The following is an 18924-nucleotide window of genomic DNA, read 5'->3' on the forward strand; positions in this document are numbered from 1 at the left end:
CTTCCTCTGGCCCAGGAGACTGGAAGTGCTCTCTCCTGCAGGCCCAGAGCCTCAGAAGGCCTTGAGCAAGGCAGAAGTCTGGAGAGATAAAGCAGGCCGCTCACTCACTTCTGGAAACACTGAGCAGGCCCGCTCCTAGGGTAGGCTTGACAACAGCCGGCACGTTTGCAGAGGGTTTGCTAAGTGAGCTGAGTTATAGCCCAGGCCCTGGGAAGCAGGCCTGGAGGAGGAGCTGAAGGGAGCATTGAGTCCCTTGTGAGGTGTCCCCTTAAAAATCGATCAGCCAGGCCTATTTGTAGGTTGAGGCCTGGCCTGCTGCTAGACATAGAGACAAGGTGGAACCTCCAGCAGAGGCTGCTGAGGGCCTGGCTTTGCACCTACCCTTGTTTGGAATTGAATGCTGACCCCTTAGTTAATCCCAAGTGTGACTGGATTGTTTTTTCCTTACTGTCTGTGAGAGGACAGGACTACCTACATAACATTGGGAATATAAAAATCTGGGGTCCCTCATTCAAAATAGCATATTTTTTTAATCTACATTTATTTTGTGCTGAATTTATTCCTGTGCCATAAGTTTTCATTTCTTTAGTTTCTCCTGGGATATTTTTTTTTTTTCTGTGCAACCTCCTCTTCTGGTTTAGGAACAATCTGCTACTTTTCAGTGAGGATGATCTCCATGTAGCAGGGGGAACTCACGTATGGGTTAATCTGACCAGGAGCTCTGTAAGTACAGTGGCGCATCTTGGGTGCTTTGTTCACCTGCATATGTTCAATGACCAGAGAATCTACATCTAAACCCTTAAGTTCAGCATTACTCTCTGCATTTTGAAGCATGTGCAGCAAAAATTCAGCACTCTTTTTGGGTCACTGTCCCTGTGTCCAGTCCCTCTGTTTGGCCTGGGCACACCTCCCAAATCCACCATTGTAATGCCAGAATGGTGCACATTGCTTCTTTAAAGTGACATCTTTCAGGTACTTGGTGGCTTTTGGGATATGTATAACCTTGACGGTCTGTGTGGTTTCACGGGTGTTCTTAAAGTGAATACAAAGATTTGAACCTCTCGATTTACATGATTTTGTGGGGTCAAGAGAATAGCGGACCATTTCACAGATCACCTGAGGTCGCTTACAGGAAGAGTCAAAATAACATATTAAGAATTCTAAGATGGTGACAGGAGAGCATTAAACCAAGCACAAGGCGCGTCTAAGCTTGAGGCTCTGTGATGGCACAGGTAGCCCGCCCCAAAGTTGGCCCTGCAGGGGGGTTATATGAGGAGAAAGGGGAAAGAGCTACAACTAGGAGAAGCTGGGGCAGGCCAGGGTTTTCCTCAGCATAAGCAACTGTGCTTAATTGACCCCTACCTATATGCTTTAAAGGCAGGGACTTTACCTTTGTAGGGTACAGGAGTTCTTTTCCTCCTTCATCACAACTTTCATGGCTGACACACCACCTACAACAAAAGACAATTTAATAAGAGAAGAATAAGACAAATTTATTTAACCAAAGTTTTATGTGATCCTGGAGACTTTAGAAAGACCCAGGGGAAACTAGCTTTCTGCTTAGGTTGAACGGATAGTTGTTCTGGGTGCTGTGGTGCACGCCTATAATTCCAGCAACTCAGGACGTTGAGGCAGGAGGATTGCAAGTTCAAGACCAGCCTCAGTAATTTTGCAAGGCCCTAAGCAACTTAGCAAGATTCTGTCTCAAAAGTTTCTGTAAAAAGCTCAGCAAGACCCTATCTTTAAATAAAATTTTAAAAGGGCCAGGGATGTGGCTCAGTGGTTAAGTGCCCCTGGATTCAATCCCTGGTATCAGATAAATAAATAAATAAATAAATAAATAAATAAATAAATAAATAAGCAAGCCTGGGGATGTAGCCTAGTGTTACCCAGATCCTGGGTCCCGATGCTGAAAAAAGAAAGAAAGAAAAGGACATTTAAGGGGCTGGGGAGATAGCTCAGTTGGTAGAGTGCTTGCCTTGTAAGCACAAGGCCCTGGGTTCGATCCCCAGCACCCAAAAAAAAAAAAAAAAAAAAAGAAAAGGACATTTACGTAGAGGTATGATAGGTATGATTAGACATAATGGTAATGGATTGAGGAGAATCGAGCTAGTGAAGCCTGTTTGTTCAGCTTCTTCTCTGTTTTTCTGTGTCTTCATTTTCTTTTCTCTGGGTATACAGCAGGACACCTGTCATGTGAGGGGCTTCAGGGGAGAAGGGTGAGAATTTTTTTTTTTTTTTTTGGCCTCAGGGTAGAAAGGTGGAAGAAGGTCAGACAGCGATCTTCCTGCTTGTGCTAAAGTGCAGAGACCTTCCTTAGGTCTCTTGAGGGCCCAAGGCACTCACTGTGGACTTGGTGAAGGGAGGGCAATTCTAGTTTGGTTGACCTTAGAGATTTTCTGTGTGTCCTGTGGAACCAGAATGAGGGAGGCCGAAGGACCTAGGGCCTAGGTCAGTGTCAAGGCCCACATACCTCAAGGTACTATTTGTTCCAGTACCTTGGGATTTAAGTTAAGGCACAGAGGAAGCCCCCTCTCAAAATGTAATTCATCTGATAATCAACACAGAGGTAACATATTACTCCCCCTTATCAGGTAAGATTCTATAGTTTCTTTAGCAAACAAGCCTTTAAGGTAATTCAGAACCAATATGGAGTATTAATTTATTTATTGCAGTACAGGAGACTGAACCTGGGGATGCTCTACCACTGAGCAATATCCTCAGTCCCTTTAATTTTATTTTTAAAATTTTTGAAATAAGATATTGTTAAGTTGTTCAGCCTGGCCTTGAACTTGCAATCCTCCTGCCTCAGACTCCCAAGTCCCTGGGATTACAGGCGTGTGCCACTGCACCCAGCTTGGAGTTTTAAAAAGTACTTATACAGGAAGACTTTATTTAAATAGAAAATATACTCTACCTTGAATACCCAATTTTGTCAAAGTTGAAGAGTGGTAAAATATGATACCTCAAAATTTGCCATTTTGGCATAAGGATTTTTATATTATTTTTTTGTGGTGCTAGGGATTAAGCCCAGAAGAGCTTTACTACTGAGTGACATCCCCAGTCATTTTTATTTTGAGACAGGGTCTTGCTAAGATGGCCAGACTGGCCTTGAACTTGAGATCCTCCTGTCTCAGCCACCCAAGTAGCTAGGATTACAATCATGTGCTATAGGATAGGATGACATAAGGATTATTTTGAGCTAAAAGCACTTGAAAAATAGCAGGTTACAGCATGGTGCTCTGATATCCCCTTTTTCTTCTTGAAAGCAAGAGATAACACCCATGAGTGTGTCCTCCCAGTAGCAGAAGAAAGCAACATTCTTATCACCAGGGACGGGGATTCAAGGCTAAAAGACATCTATACCAACCAAACTTGTGAGCTAACCCTTATTTTTTAAGTTACTTCTCCATGATTACTCCAGGCCAAGCACAGGTTACTTTGTGAAACTCTTTGTCCAACTCAGTATACAAACATCCAACTCTACCTGCTGCTTTGGCTCTTCGCTTCTGTGCCACGTAAAATTTATATTAAATAACTGTGTGCTTTTCTCCTGTTAATTTGTCTCATGTCAATTGCCCAGCTGAAATTCCTAAGAGGGTAGAGATAAAAGTTTTGCCTCTCCTCCAAAGTGAAAAATTTCCCCTAATCTAGTAATTCTGCATAATTCCAATGAAACAAAGGATTATCTTTGTTTTGAATATGGCAGAAATAGTATTAAAATTGATTTAGAAAAATAAACATGGGAGAAAAAAAGGGAAATAGTAAACAAATAATATTTTAAAATGGGATGTTAGATATTAAAATATCTTCTAAAGGACATATATAAGGGTCCCTGGGACCTTCTGGGTGTCACAGTAGCCCTCAATTCCCGAGGCCAGGGATCCTCAGGCTGTCCTCCCTGACCCCATGCAACCCATCCCCTCAACACTAGCTGAGCAAAGGTCTTAGGAAGGCAGCTTGGAAAGAGCCCCTCTCCTTTATCCGGGGATAGGACACACATCTAGCTGTCCAGGATCTGGTGCAGTATTTCATCTACCTGCTGGTTATTACCTGGGTCCTTGGGCTTTGTGTTCCTTGAATGTCTCTATTCCAAATCCAAAGCATTAATTTAGAGGACTGGTAATAATTAGGGCCATGATTTGCTTTAGAAAAACGTTGAACGGGTGGAAATTGGGTGTGATGTTCCTCTGGGTATTGTTGGCTCACCCCTCATCCCTCTCCCCAGCCCTCCTCATTTCCACAGATAATTAAGAGTGGGGACTATTCCAGAAAACAGTGGGGATCCAGCCACGTGGACATTTTATCTCTCCCACAGCCTTCCTGGCAGCCCTGGACTCCATTCCCACAGGGGCACTTGCTTCACTTGCTTCTCTATGAATTTGCTTTGGGGGAAAATGGTTTACAGGGAGTGTTTGAAGCCAAAACCCACAACAGCAGTTTTCTCCCTTGCAGAAACAGCTCTTTGTTTTTGACAAACACTGGACATTCACAGCAAGAAGCTTTTATCTCAACTGGGAGCACAGACCTTGTTGGGCCCAATGTAGATTACCAGTCTTTCCCTGCCTCTGACTCAGGACTAGTCGTCCTGAGTGGAGTTATTGTGGGGGTCTGGGAAAGAGAAAGCAAATGTGTACAACCAGCAGGAGTCCAAGTGGGGTCTGTGCGCTGCCACTTGCTGGCTGAGACAGATCAGCGTCTTTGCAGACAGAACTGCTTGTTTATTTACTGCGGCAGGAACCAGGATGCAGATGCTTGAAGCCCAAAGGCAGCAGGGGTTGGAGCTCAGGGCCCATCTGGTTCTTAATGGGTCCTCAGAATAGGCCTGCAGAGACTGGCTTCTTGGGAGCCAAAGGGCTGGGGCTGTGGGCCCAGCACTGCCCCTCCCCTCAACACCCAGTCGCCCGCAGTCGCCCGCCGCGCTGCTTGCTGCATTGCACCACTGATTTTAGTGAAGACTTCAGTCAGCCTTACTCTCTTCTGTGAGCTGCTTGCTGCTCTGCTCTGACAATTACATTGGCTGCTGCAGAGAAGTGCTCATCCCCACCGACATATGGCTTTTTAAAGTGATAAATTGCATTAGCAAATTTCTTATTAGCTCTGCTGTCAGGAGGGAGCTCCTGCCACGTTAGCTTGCTGAGGCTGATGCATAGCTTCCTGGCCATTAATTACCAGGCCGAGGGCTAAAGAGACTCAGGGGCCTGTGGGTGGATGGGTGGAGGTCCTTGTTCTCCCTTTCCTCTTCCATTGGAGGTTGGGGAAGGCTGGCCTTGGTGACTCTTGAGCTGTCTTTGTTCTGATTCTGCAGTGGCTTTAGACTTGGGGCTCCTGATTTTCACAGGAAGTGCACGGGATACCCATTTACCATTTGGGCTGCTAGGGTTTTGGTTCTCCTTCTGGGCCTCCAGGATTTGGCAGCTTGAAATCTGCACAGTGTCTCTTTTGGAGCTGCATGTTCAAGGCAGAGCCTGGACTAGGTCCCAGAAAGGTGCTCTGGCTTCCCCTTGGGGTTGGAGGCCAGTGATCCTCCTCATTTGTCCTCTCTTCACTCCAGACAGCAGAAGAGTCTCCTTCCTGGAGCTGACGTCATGTCTCCTGCTTCAGGCTTCTTTCGGTGGTTATCCAAGGAACTACATATTCAGGATGCTCAACCCAGATTTCCATGGATTCAAGCTTCCCTCTTATATGAGAATTGCAAAAACAAACTCACTGGGAGCAAAACAGAGAGGAAACATTTCAATTTCTTGTTTTACCTACCACCCCAAAATAATAATCATTTTTAGGGTATCCGACTAAGAATTGGACAAAAGAAACAAACCCTCATCCCCAGGAAAAATGCATTTCAAGGTCTTGCCAGAGGCCCCACAGCCCGTTTTTGAATCCCTGTTTTATAGGTGCCCTTCTCAATCCCCTCTGGGCAGCTGATTCCCAGGAACTGAGTATATCAGCAGCCCCAGCCGCAGAAGTGAGTTAGCTTTGTCCTAAAACAGCAGTGAGAGCTCCCCAGGGCAACCCAGGGCACAGTTTGGGTGGAGGCCACTTGACACAATTGCTTCATTTCTTGGGTTACATTAGACATGGTGAGACCCAATGACCTTGTGGCCAGGTCTGCATTAACTACTCATTCTGAGAAACCAGAGCTTGTGGCCTGGAGGCTCCTGTAGTAACATTTTCATGTCCTGGTGTGCTCCTATTGAGAAGGGAGGTGGCGGAGGAGGAGGCAGAGACTGCAGCAGAACAGAGAAGATTCTGAAATGGGTGCGGGGGAGGGTGTATGCATGGAGAAAGGCAGAGAGCGGACTTGAGGAAGAGCATTGAATTCCTCATTATTCAGTTCAAGGATGCCTGAGATGGAATCTTTGAAAAATTTGTGAGAATGGATTTGCACTTTAACACATGTGGCCTCAAATTCCACATTATCTTGAGCTTTGTCGATGAGTAATGCTCTGCTCTATGAAATCAGAAAAGCACTCTCCCTTCTTGTCATCTGTCAGAAGGTTGGGCTTTAGGAAATGCCCAAAGGAGGATGAAATGGTGGAAGGGGTCCTCCAAGAAAGTGGGTGGCTACCAAATTATTGTCCATGTCCCCAACTTGTTTCCATGACTTCCAGTCTGGATTCTTTGGAGCACTAAAGGCACTAATTGCCAGCCCAACACGATTGCCTCCCTCTCTGAATGTCAGGAGCAGGACTTGATTTTCAATCAGGCCCCAATGTAATCTATGGACTACAGACCATCCAGGACCCAGCCTTACGTGGCCCTCCACCTCTCTCTAGGTCTGTGCAGTCATGGGGCTGGGCTTTTGCTCAAACCCCAGCAGTCTAGCATCTGCTGGGGTTCCCACATCTACTTCCAGGAGGAGCCCCACCCATCCTACCCACTCGCCATTCCCTTTTGGGCTTGTTGCCCTGAGCTCCAGAGCTCTACCTAGTCCTGATGTTAATCTCATTTTGTAGGAAGCTACTCCTTGGACTTTCTAGTCCATTCCTTACCCTCTGTGCTTCTCTAGCTCCATGGTCCAAAAGCTGGAGCATGACAACCCCCATATGAACTTCTTTCTGCTCTTTCCTTTCTCACCCCACCAATATGTCCACTGAGGGGGGACATCACACATGTCCACAGGGCTAATGATTCTGCAAGCTGGGGGAAGAGACAACTCAAGCTGGCTTAATTTATCTTAGGATTCATCAGGCCTGGGTTACAGGTTGTCTTCTTCCTGCTGTGAAGGAATGACTAAGAGGTGACCCAGTGGAACTGGTTCAGAGGAGGAAGGACCTCATCAGCTGCCGAGAGGATGAATTCTGCAATGGCTCATGAGTGAAGGGAAGGAAACCATCTCTGAAACTATTCTCCAAACATCCACCATCTGTTCATCATGGTCTTAGTATTTCCTCCTCTCCAGCTCTGGTATTCTGAGACCGCTCCCTCTGGCTGTTCCATCCTGTGTCTCTCACTGACTTGCTCCCCACCCTTACCAAGCCAGAATCAGCATGGCCTCTCTCTGAAGTTATGACCTATGGTGGGCATGGGGAGGAGCAGCCTGGGCAGCTTAGGAATACAGGCAGCACAGAACCTGGTTCTCTAAGAACTTAGCTGACTTTCTGAAGTGGATTTGCAATGGGGGACATTGACTATCCCCAACTTCCTGTGCTGACATTTGTACTAACAAGAACTTCATGGAGAGGAGAGGAAAAAAGAATTCAGAGGAGTAAATGATCATCATAACCCACATACACATGCCTGGAGTCTGATCCTCAAGCCCTGCTCTTCCACTGTGTCAGGCTTTCTTCAGCAGACTGGAGTCCTCAGGGTGGCCCTCCTTCTCACTGCTGCTGATGATACTCAGAAGCACGTATCGGTCTGACGGAGCTTGGGGGCTTCTTTGAGAACAAAGGATCAGATGGGCATAGGGGACTATAGACAAAGCTATCAAGTCCCAAATCTCTTATCCAGAAAGGAGCCCACCCTGCTATTTCCAGGGTAATCATTATTTCTGCCTGAATGGAAGACTGGAGAACACCATTCTGTACAGCAAGAACTCTGCTGAAATTTCCCAAACACCAACTTCCCTGAGTATTTCTCCTAAACCCAGGAAAGAAACTATAGTCTCTTCCTCATCTCAGTTTCCCTGTCTCTTCACAGCCCTTTTGATGGCCAAGTCTCAGGACAGTGGTCACTGCCCTCTCAAACTTCCTTCATTCCTGGAAGTATAGGGAATTCCAAGCCCGCCCTCCACCCCTGGACTCCAACCCATGCAAGGCAGCCACTCTTAATCATGCCACCAATTCCCTGGGTGCACTTCCCTAAGCCTAATGGCCCTGTGGTGCCACAGAACTTTTCTAGCCCTGTAGTTCATTTAGCAGGAACCCATTCAGTTTCCTGTGGGCCAAGAGCAGCACTGTGTCCCTGAAGGTTGTAGAGAGAGTGGGAACAGGGCTGGGATCCTATCTCCAGAAGCTTATGGGGAAGCAGGGGAGAGATAGGCTGGCACAGTAGGAGGGGCTCCAACGAGAGCGAGGGGTGGATTGAAGAGGGTCCCAAGGAACTCCGTGAAGGGTGAACCAGTAGGGGAGACTTCCTCCTGTCTTCCCCTGCCTGCTTTCATCCTTCAGACCTCCTCTGGAAGTCAGTTCTTCTGTTTGTCCGGAAGAAAGCAGCCTCTCCTCACGTATTGCTCTTGCCCCATTTCTGTGTTTTATTTTACTTTACATTATTTTATTTATTTGTGCAGTGCTGGGGATTGGACCCAGGGCTTCATGCGTGTGAGGCAAGCACTCTACCATGGAGCTACACCCCTAGCATGGTGCTTTATTTTTATTGCAGTACCTATCACTACTGACAATGATCTCGTTTTCATTTACATATTTTTTATTAGGTTATCATCTCTCTCCCCACTCCTCCCTCCTCACTGCCTTTATCTTGTTCCTTGCTCTCTCCCCAGCTCCCAGAATGGTACCTGGCTCACACTAGAGGTATGCCATCCACCATCCATATGTATTGAGATGATGGGGAATGATTAGGACTCGGGGAGGAGATGAGAGAGGCCATCAGGGAAGAAGGAGGACAGAGACATTTGTCATGGACCTTTTTACTACCCTTTAGAGATTTCCCACAACTAAGTGGATAAAGTCCACAGTTATTATCCAACATTCAAGGCCCCAGACCACCTCCCAGGCTCATTTCCTGCCAGCCCATTTATGCCTCTGCTACTCTAGCCTCTCCAAATGGCTGGATGTTCTCTATGACCCATGTGTTCTTTCACATGTCTTCCCACTTGGAATACTTCCTGTCTGGGCAATTAGGAGTTATAATATCTCCTTTTTACAGGTCTGCGGGGATGAAAGGCTGGAGTATAGAATGAGCGCCAGCACAGTGCCTCTCTTGGAGTGAGTCCTCACTAAATGCTGGTTAGCAGTTGCTCTTCCTCTGTCCCGGGAGTACATCAGCACAGGGGGACATCCTCCAGGAAGCTCAGGTCCAGGGACATGAATCGCCCTGACCTCCCTAGCACTTTGTTTGTGGTCTCCTGTTAGAGAGCCTGTCTCCTATGCAGAGACGTTTGTGTCGCCTTTGTGCTTAACAAGATGATTGGCATGTAAGAAGCATGAAAAGTGTGTTCACTGAGTGAGGAACTGAGGTGGGTCTGGGGCTCCCAACGGGGCCTGACTGGAATAGAGAGTTTCTTCATCCACCCAGACCCAGAGCATGGACACCTGGTGACTCACCAAGAAAAGAAAGTTGGTACCTGCACCCACCTAGGACCAGGGACCCAAGGCACTGGGGGGTGTATAGGGGGGCTCTCTCCTGAGGCCTGATCATCATCTGGGTACATCAGCCATGAAATCAGAATCCACATCCCAAGCACCATTGCAACATCCAATTTTCCATCAATGAAATATTTAGCTGCTCCACAGCCCTAACAAGATCTGTGTCTGGAAGGGAGGGGCCCCCTCTTTTCCCTGCATACACTGTCCCTCAGTCCCCAGGCCAGGCCTTTTGCTCCCCTACCCCTCTGCCTTTATTAGTGCTGTGTCTCTATTCCTCAAGTCAGGAATGACTTTTTCCCTCCTTGCCTACTATCAGGCTAAGCCCCCACTTTCCCAAGTCTCAGCTCTCCTGTGAAATCTTTCCTTCCCCTAAACTCCAGACACCCAACTGAATAGCCACACTTCACAAGCCCAGCTGGGTGGAAGTAGTTCTCAGTGGGACCCATCCTTATTCATATGGGTCAAAGACCTTTGACTCTGCCTTGAAATAATGGATTTTTGCTGCTGTTGATTTCCCCTATGTTGATTGGTGTTGGGGTTGAGGTTCTTAGTAGAAAGAAGTAATGGGAGCGGGCACAGAGAGTTGTGGTGCACAGCTGTAATCCTAGCGATTTGGGAACTGAGATAGGATTTCAAGTTCAAGACTAGCCTCAGCAACTTAGCAAGGCTCTAAGCAACTTAGAGAGATCTTGTCTCTAGATAAAAAATAAAAAGCCCAGGGATGTAGCTTAGTGGTAAAGTGCCTCTGGGTTCAATCTCCAGTTAAAAAAAAAAAAAAGAAGAAGTAGTAACGGGAATTTCCAATAAAAACCCATGAGGCATGTTCAAGGTCCTCTGTCTGTCCTGGACCCCTAAACCTTCTCCACTTTAACCAAGAACCATTCTCCAGTCTTGTCCCTGGTACAGACCAATTACCTGCCCCTCGAGCAGGTCAGGGCAGAGGAACACTTGGGATGACGTATACAGCATTGTCCAGTCACAAGGTGCTGCCTCAGGGGGCATGGTGATTGCTGTCCAGTGTGGTGGATTTGGGCATGCTGTGAGACCACCAAGTAACACAGCAATGAACAGAGGGTGGCTCACAGGCAGAGGTCTGGGGAGAAAGGACATCAGTGTGGGGCCCCTTGGCCAGCCCTGTATAATCAGAGCAGTGGGGCCCTGCTCTACGAGTTTTAAAATTAGGTATAAATAAGATGTGTGATTGGGTTGAATAAGATCGAATCTAATTTTAATGCACACTATTCAAATGATTTTGATAAATGGTTCATACAGAGCAGCACTGGTTAGTCCATTACCAGCAGGATAGTGCTATGTGGAGAATGAGCTTAGCATGTGGATTTGGAATCGGGTAAATGGGGCTTTGAACCTGGGTTCTGCTATTTATTTAGCCAAGTGACCACGGACCAGACCTTGACCTCCCTGAGCATCAAACTATATATATAAGCCTGTTGATTGTATAAACACACATAACACTTCCATTTTACTTTTTAGTATTCTTTTTATGCTAAGCACTATGTTGAGCTCACTCTTCGATCCCCCCTTCCTTCTATTCCTTCCTTCCTTTCTTTCTTGTGCTGGGGTTGAACCTAGGGCCTTGTGCATGATAAGTGCATGTTCTACCATTGAGCCGCAACTCCAGCACCCAAGCTTTTTTTTCTCAGTAGTCTCATTTAGTCCACATTTCTGGGAGGAAACATTGTTACCCTCATTTTATAGTTGTGTAAACAGATTTAATAGATTAAGTAACTTGCTATAAAACACGTTTATTAAAGGGTAGATTAGGAATTCAATATCAGAGTTCCTAAGCATAATGAAATGCTGCATTTTTATAAAATGGAAATCAAAATATCTCCCTCCAGAGTCTGATGAGCAAATGAGGTAATCTGTATAAAGGAGTTTTGTTAGCTGTACACATTATTTTCAAAAGGAGAAGACTCAGTTCTTCCCTTCAAGGATTTATAATCTAAGTTGATTAGTAAGAGTTACATGAACCAGGCATGGTGGCACATGCTCATAAACCCAAAAATTATACATATATATGTATATATAAGTGTATATGTATGTCTATATTAAATAAACACATATATGGAGAAAGAAAGCAAATACTAAAACATTATCACTTGGTGATTCTACATGAAAGATTTATAGGTTTTCCTATACTATTCTTTCAGTTTTTCTCTAGGTTTACAATTTTCCCAGTAAAAAATGAGAAGGTTAGTAGAAAAGACAAGTAATTTACCATAAAACATATTTAAGGGGGCTGATCTGGGATTCAATGCATTTTTCAGCTCTAAGGGAGAGGACTACTTAAAGGAACTGAGAGCTAAAAATTTTCATAATGTAAAAAAGATGTCCACCACACTTCTCTGACTGCTATTTGCTGTTTGCTACTTCTCTGTTGTTTAAAAATTGCTATTGGGCAAGAGGGACCCATGGTCCCAGGTCCTAAGGCAGCTCCTTGACTCTGCTAAGGAATGACTCTAGTAGTTTCATCAGGGCTGCTTTCCCTTTGGCTACAGCATAGTCAAAATAATTCCTGCCCCAGACTCCAGGTTCCTAGGAGACAAGGCTCAACATCCTTGCTGAAGCTGGGAAAACCTCTGAGGGCCCAGGGTTTCCATGGTGCAAACAAAGCTCTAGCTTTACCCACGAGCCACACCCGCTGCACAGGAGGGACAAAATGGCAAGAGGACCTTCAGCAAATGTGCTGTGTCTTCTAGGATGCTTGTTTAAAAAGCTCCATTCCCGCAGAGGCAGGTCCTGGGAAACTTTATTTAACCAGCACCCCTCTGACACTGCAGCACATTGAGAAACAACAGTCAGCCAGCATGGCTGCACATGCCTATAATCCCAGCTGCTCCTGAGGCTGAGGCAGGAGGAATGAAAGTTTGAGGCCAGCCTTAGCAATGATCTTGAAAGCAACTGTCTTGAGAGATTGTCCTGAAGTAAAATAAAAAGAGCTGAGGATGTAGCTCAGGGATAGAGCTTCTCTGGGTTCAATCTCTAGTACCACACACACACATATACACACACACAAACCCATTCAAATCCCAACTGCTCCCTGGAGCCTTCCTGATCATGAAAGCCCACTTCCAAGGGAGTCCCCTTACTTTCTCTGATTTCATTTGATGTTAAGTTGGTAGCATTCAGTCTAATACTTTATGAAACATAATCCACTGTAGTTTTTTCACTTGCTTTGCTTGAGTCAATGTTATCTGTCTGCAATGTTTTTGAGGGCAGGGACCACATCTTTCTCACCTGTACCCTCTTTGGTACTAAGGAAAAGATTGAAGTTCCAGGTTGGTCCTCAGGAACAATTTGCTAATATCTAAACTTAGAAAGAGATGGGAGAAGAATAGAAGCAAAAGTGGATAGAGGTGGGCTGGAGATGTAACTCAGCGGTAGGACACTTCCTAGCACACGCTAAGCTCTGGGCTTGGAAGGGGTGTGGCTGTGTATATCCTTAAGCCTGGGATTCCAACTCTGGATAGGTGGAACTAGGATGACCATACTGTCACCCCCCCTTAACTATTTGCATTTGGGGGTTGGCTGTCCCCATATAACCATTTGCATCCATAAATTTACATAGAACTAAAGGTGCTTCCTGAGAGAAAGGGTGACTCTTGCCACCTCTCCATGTTCCTCCTTTGTCATTCAAAGTCCTGAATGGTGACTGACAATGGGGAGAGGGCGGAGCTGGCAGACACTGTAGTATGGCTGCATCCTGGGTGATGCAGCTTCAAGGGAGAGAAGGGGATGTGGGGGTGCCTGGACTTATTCCTGGGGCTCTTGGTGATGAAGCTGCCACATGCATACTGTCAACTTCAACTACTTCTCTCTGTCTGGGATGCCCTCTTTCCCTGGTAATGCCTAGTTGCTGCTCAAGGTAGAACGAGGTTCAGATTCCCTCTCAGGACCCTGGCTTGAAGGCCTCTGTGAACAACTCAGTCTCCTACTGCCTTATTTGGCTGATAAGGCTGGTGACTCCCCGCTCCCACCTTGCCCCAGGTGGTCCCGTTCCATGCTGAGGGGGAGCATCCTAGGCAGAGAAGGTTCAGAGCACTCTGGTTGCTTCCAGACTATGAGCTGCCTGTCCCAGCTCAGACAAAGAAGGAACTCAACCTTACCGGCCACAGGACAATAAAACAAGGTGGCAGATGGAAGAAGAGTTGCAAAGATAGCAGTCGCTGGAGGAACAAGAAAAGGTCACTGACCTGTGAAACATAAGTACAGTTGGGACACAGAAGGTCAGGAACCACAGAATGGGTTCCTAATGGCGGCAAAGTGAAAGAAAACTCAATGGTGCAGGCAAGCTTCTCCTTTCTCCTCCCATCTTGCAAATGCTGCAGGGGGCGGAGGGGAGGAGGAGCTGGAGTGGGGAATATGTTAGCCGCCTGTTCCCGACTGTTACCAAGGGAGTGGTGGAGTCGGTCCCGGAGACCTCTCCAGAGATGGTAGATAATTACATACGTGTCTTGATACAACTCTGTCTCATGGCAAGCAATGGAGTAGGTGACCCCCTCCAAAGTCCCCTCAGCTGTTTTGGAGCAGGTTACCATAGGACAAAGAGAAGTCAGGAGACTGAACCATAATTATTCATGTGGCATGCTTCCTTTAGCTTTTGAGAAACCTAAAAAAATATTCAGTGCTCAAGACCAGAAGAATTGGGTGATTTTACTACCTATCCCACCCCCATCTATTAAAATAGTCACAAAATTCTGATCTCCTGAAATCCTTAAAACAGAAGCTGTTGAGTCCACAAGAACAGAATTTGTAGCTTTCTTTGCCTGCATTTCTCTCTGGTTAAAGGAGGGTGGGGTGTGTTGGAATATTAATGAGGAGCATTTAGATGAAGCTCTTAATTTGAGAAAAATGTGAGAATTAATGCTTGAGTTTAATGGAAGCCAGAATCATCACAGATAGATTTTTACCCTCTTCTCCTTAATCAATTTCACCCTAATTAATTCTTCTGTGGCTAAGTCTTGTTACATTAGATAGTCTGCTGATTATTTCCACAATCAAGAGACTGTATATTCATGCATTTTTAATAAGGAATGACTGCATCCTTTTTCATAAGTGATCCTGCTGGTTGGCAGACATAGCCGCTAAAATAATTATGGAGCAGATTACTTACTTTTAAAGCATTGTTTACTGTCATATTCATCCTAGGTGACAATTTGGAAGAGCTCGGGAGACTGCTATAATCGGACAGAGGACCTCGGTATTTAATGTGGCAATTTTCAATGTCAAGTGCTGTTTATTCATAGGTCATTGACTTTTTAAAAATAAACATAGGGGTAATTTGGTCTTGCTGACTGATGAAGCCATGGACTTGTAGTCCTGAAGGCCAATCTAATTGTATGCTTAGTTTAAAACTTTGACTTCTGGAGGGACCTACTTCTGCAGGCTGACCAGCACCTCTGCCTCCATCTGCGACTGACCCAAGTCCAGTTGTTCATGTGTGATTGTTATTTATGCGCTGCTTTCATACCAGACCCTTACGCCCCTGACAGCTTGAAGGCTGGAAGCAGGGCACACTGTAATTCCAAAGCTCCAACTATTTCCTGTTTAACAAGAGGAAGACGGAAAATCCATCTGAGAGAAAAACAACGTTTTGTCTTGAGAAAATCACTGGGCCTTTGGGTATGCAGAGGGAAAGCTCAGAGCTGACCCTGGAATAGACAGGTCGAGGAGGCCTGGAAATAAACGGCCATGCATGATGATACAAAAGCCTGTCACGGGGTTGGTAGCAGCCAGAGTCCTCCACTCTCTGGTGGAAGTCTCTCCTCTTCTCTCTTGGGGAAACTGAGGATTAGGACCTGGACTCCAGGTAGGCCAAGGGCCCTCCTGTTTGTGGTAGTCAAGTTGACTCTGTGTTTGCAATAGGCCACCTCCAACTTAATTGCTTTTTTCCTGTAATTAACTCTCTTTTGCCTACATGGAGACTTCAGTCTTGAAGGTGTTAACCTTGAGAAATAAGAGAAGACTCTGCATCTGTGTCTGGAAGTGGGCAAGGGATACTGCATTTGATCTTTGCTGTAACCTCCTCCTCTCAAGCCTGCTCAAGGACGCCTGGGGGGTGTTGGAGTCCTGTGAGAGGCCATGCATTTGTCATGAGGAAGGAGGAGGTTCCTAGGATCCACATAATGATGGAGGTTTAGGCTGAGACCTAGCCCAGGTAGAGAGGTGCAGGAAGTAGAATGAGAATTCCCCAAACTGTGGAGAGAGAGACCTTCAAAAGGAGAGGCTACAGCTTGCAACCACCACAGGCATGGGTGGTTGGCTAGAGGCCATCTGGGTCACCCTTAATAGACACTGCTGTTGGCTGGAGTCGCGCAGTTTGTCCTGCCCTCCTTGCTCTCCACACCAGCTGTTCGGGAAAGAGCCCAACTACAGCAGCCTCCAGCTTATTTCCCAGGAACATCACTGCCAGCTGCTTGGCAGAGCCCAGGGCCAGTAACTAGAGGTGTCATTGAACCTTAGGTCATTACCCGCACTCCTACTACAGATGAGGAAACTGAAAAATTCTGGTGCAGTTATTCGCTATAAAGAAATGGGTCTAGAGACTGCCGAAGGCATGGTGGAGATTGGAAGGGCAACACCTGAACAAGTGTTTGGCTCTATGGTAAATACATGGCAAGCTGTCCAGATGTCCTGTGCCACTCCTCACTCCTATCCCCTCTCCCCCATTGCACCCATAGGGAACCTAGGCCAGAAAGAGGTACCTTGTTCAAGGTCATTTGATTAATTGGGGTCAGATTTAGATCTCGGGTCCCAATCCAATAGAGTGTTTCTTGGGTAAATTTTCTTTTATCCAGAGAAAAAGGGACCGGATGGGATACCCCACTAATTTGTCATGTATTTACATTTGCTCAGATCTTGCCCTTCCCATCTCCTGAATTCCTTGGTAGCCTTTGGGACATCACTCTGGATCATTTCACTATAAATAGTAAGTGCATCAGAATTTTTCAACTTCCTCCTCTGTACTATGGACATCATAATAGCAGAGTATTGAGTATTGAGTTAATGCATGGAAAGAACTTAGAACAGAATATGGCATATAGTAGTTGCTTCTCAAAAAGGAGGGACTGTGGTAGATTGTCTAGCATGCATGAGGCCTTGGTTCATATCCCCAACACTGCAAAAAAAAAGTGGGGGCAGGGAAGAAATGTGAACCCACAATGCTTTTGTTATTTATGAAAATCTCAAGCAGTTGTACACAAAGGAGGCTGAAATCCAACGTGAGTCAAGTCCAGTGGAGGAGCTCTGGTCCTTAGTGTTATATCAACCAGTCAGAGGACCCAGAAGCTAGGAGAGGAGTAGCAAGACCCTAGTAGTCCAAGGTTACCTGCCCTGGTCACTCTGTCATGCCCAAACTAGCCCCTAGACTGGGATGCTAAAGAAAGAATAAATGCAACTGGTTGATTCACTTACAAATTCATATGAACCACCCTCCTAGGGCTATACTGAACTGATTCAAGTTTAGTTCCGCAACTTCTGTCCTGGGTTTGGTGGTGGGGAGCCCTGGTCTGGGAGGTCAATGTGTAGTGTTGGAGGGTGGGGGTTTCCACTTCCTTAGAATCCTGGGAACTTCCTGGGCTATGTGTAGGCAACTAATTTTGTTTATTTTTTCCCATTTATTTATTCCACTCCTTTCCTTCATTTTCTTCCTTTTCTAATGTTTTTCAGACTCTTATGCATATCTTAACCACAGAATCTGCCATAGAAAAACAAAAACAGACTAAAGAGAATGGAGGAAGGCAATGCGGGGAAGAGGGCTCTCCCAAGGGCCCACTTCAGGGAAGGGATTTAGCCCTACCAAGGTGAGCAAAGCTTTCGAAATTAGAGGAAGGAGGGCTTCAAAGAAAGCTGTACCCCTGAGCTCCAGGGCCATGATAGAGTAGATAGACAAAACTCCATCCCAAGAGCTAGGCTGGCTGCTCTCTAGGCCTGACTGCCTAGTGGAGCCAGAGCAACTTGCGGTCTTGACTTTCAGTCCCCAAATGGCAGGCACAGGATCTCATGCATGCTTTTGAAGTCATGAGTTGGAAATCAGAAGATTTGGGCTGGAGTTGGGGCTTGTCTACACTTGAGCTGTTTGAACTGGGGTTTTTGGACTTCGGTGTGTTCATTTGTTAAGTGGGGAAAATACTCACAGGTCTGGCTCAGATAATGTATATCAAAGTTTCATGTGCTGTACATTACATGTCAAATTCAGTACGAGGGATATTCATTAATAGTATTACTGATTTTTTTTTTCCAGTATGAGGATTGAACTCAGGGGTGCTCTATCACTGAGTTACATCCCTAGCTCTTTTTATTTTATTCTGAGACAGAGTCTCACTAAATTGTCCAGGCTGGGCTTGAACTTGACATCCTCCTACCTTGGCCTTCCAAGTAGCTGGGATAGCTAGGTTTATAGGTGTGTGCCACCATTCCTAGCTATATTACTGATTTTAAAAAATCATAATAATAATTTCCAGTTCCTCTTGTGAGAATTTGCATTTTTCAGCACTCAATATGTAACTGATCATTTCAGATTTTATTTTTTTGCAGTGCCAAGGATTATTTCAGACTTTTCTGCATGAAACTTTTATCAGTCAGCTTAAGTTATGCTGTATAACAAACAATCCCAACCACATGTTCATTATTCAGCACTCTTCCATGTCTTCTTTATTCTAGATCCAAGCTAGAGAAGTGGAACTTCTCATGTCTGCCTTGTGGCAGAGGAAAAGAACAATGAGGAATCCCTTAATCACTCTTGAGACCAACTGGATGTGATGCACATCAATTCCACTGGAAAATGAAAAATGAAAGTGCAACTCTGACACCAGAGTTGGTGGGATGTGTAGGGGTGGTAGCAAATATTTTTTGAATAAAAATTAGTCAATCCACAGAGTGGTTTCAGATTAAACTGTATGACTTTAGATATACTAACATTTATGTAATAATGAGCTTTATATTACAAATTTTGCTGTTTATTAAATCTGTATGACTCTTGTCTGTTTACCTAAAAATTACCCATTCTTCACTGCCCACATTAGGCTTCACCTCCCCCATGCATCCTTCTTTACTGATTTTTGCAGCATTTATCATCTCTACAACCCATTCTGCCACTATTGCCAGTCATTTACTGGCTGCTGTTCTATATGTGTAA

The 18924-nt window shown here is 45.5% G+C and overlaps 1 long non-coding RNA gene and 1 pseudogene across 4 annotated transcripts in view; one reads left to right on the forward strand and one right to left on the reverse strand.

Moving 5' to 3' along the window:
* The window catches only part of LOC124963052 (uncharacterized), a 126896-nt gene extending 108014 nt beyond the window's left edge, over nucleotides 1–18882 (forward strand). Inside the window, exons 1-4 of one of the 4 annotated variants that reach the window (XR_007104636.1) lie at nucleotides 11757–14988; nucleotides 16644–16716; nucleotides 17457–17590; nucleotides 18450–18882. This is a non-coding gene — a long non-coding RNA (uncharacterized LOC124963052). The other 3 variants (XR_007104637.1, XR_007104638.1, XR_007104635.1) reach the window with 3 other exon arrangements.
* Nucleotides 557–1104, reverse strand: LOC124963050 (60S ribosomal protein L17-like; annotated as a pseudogene).
* Nucleotides 18883–18924: the final 42 nt, after the last annotated feature.

This window comes from Sciurus carolinensis, chromosome 13 (genome assembly GCF_902686445.1).
Source record: "Sciurus carolinensis chromosome 13, mSciCar1.2, whole genome shotgun sequence".
In the NCBI taxonomy this organism is placed as follows: Eukaryota; Metazoa; Chordata; class Mammalia; order Rodentia; family Sciuridae; genus Sciurus; species Sciurus carolinensis.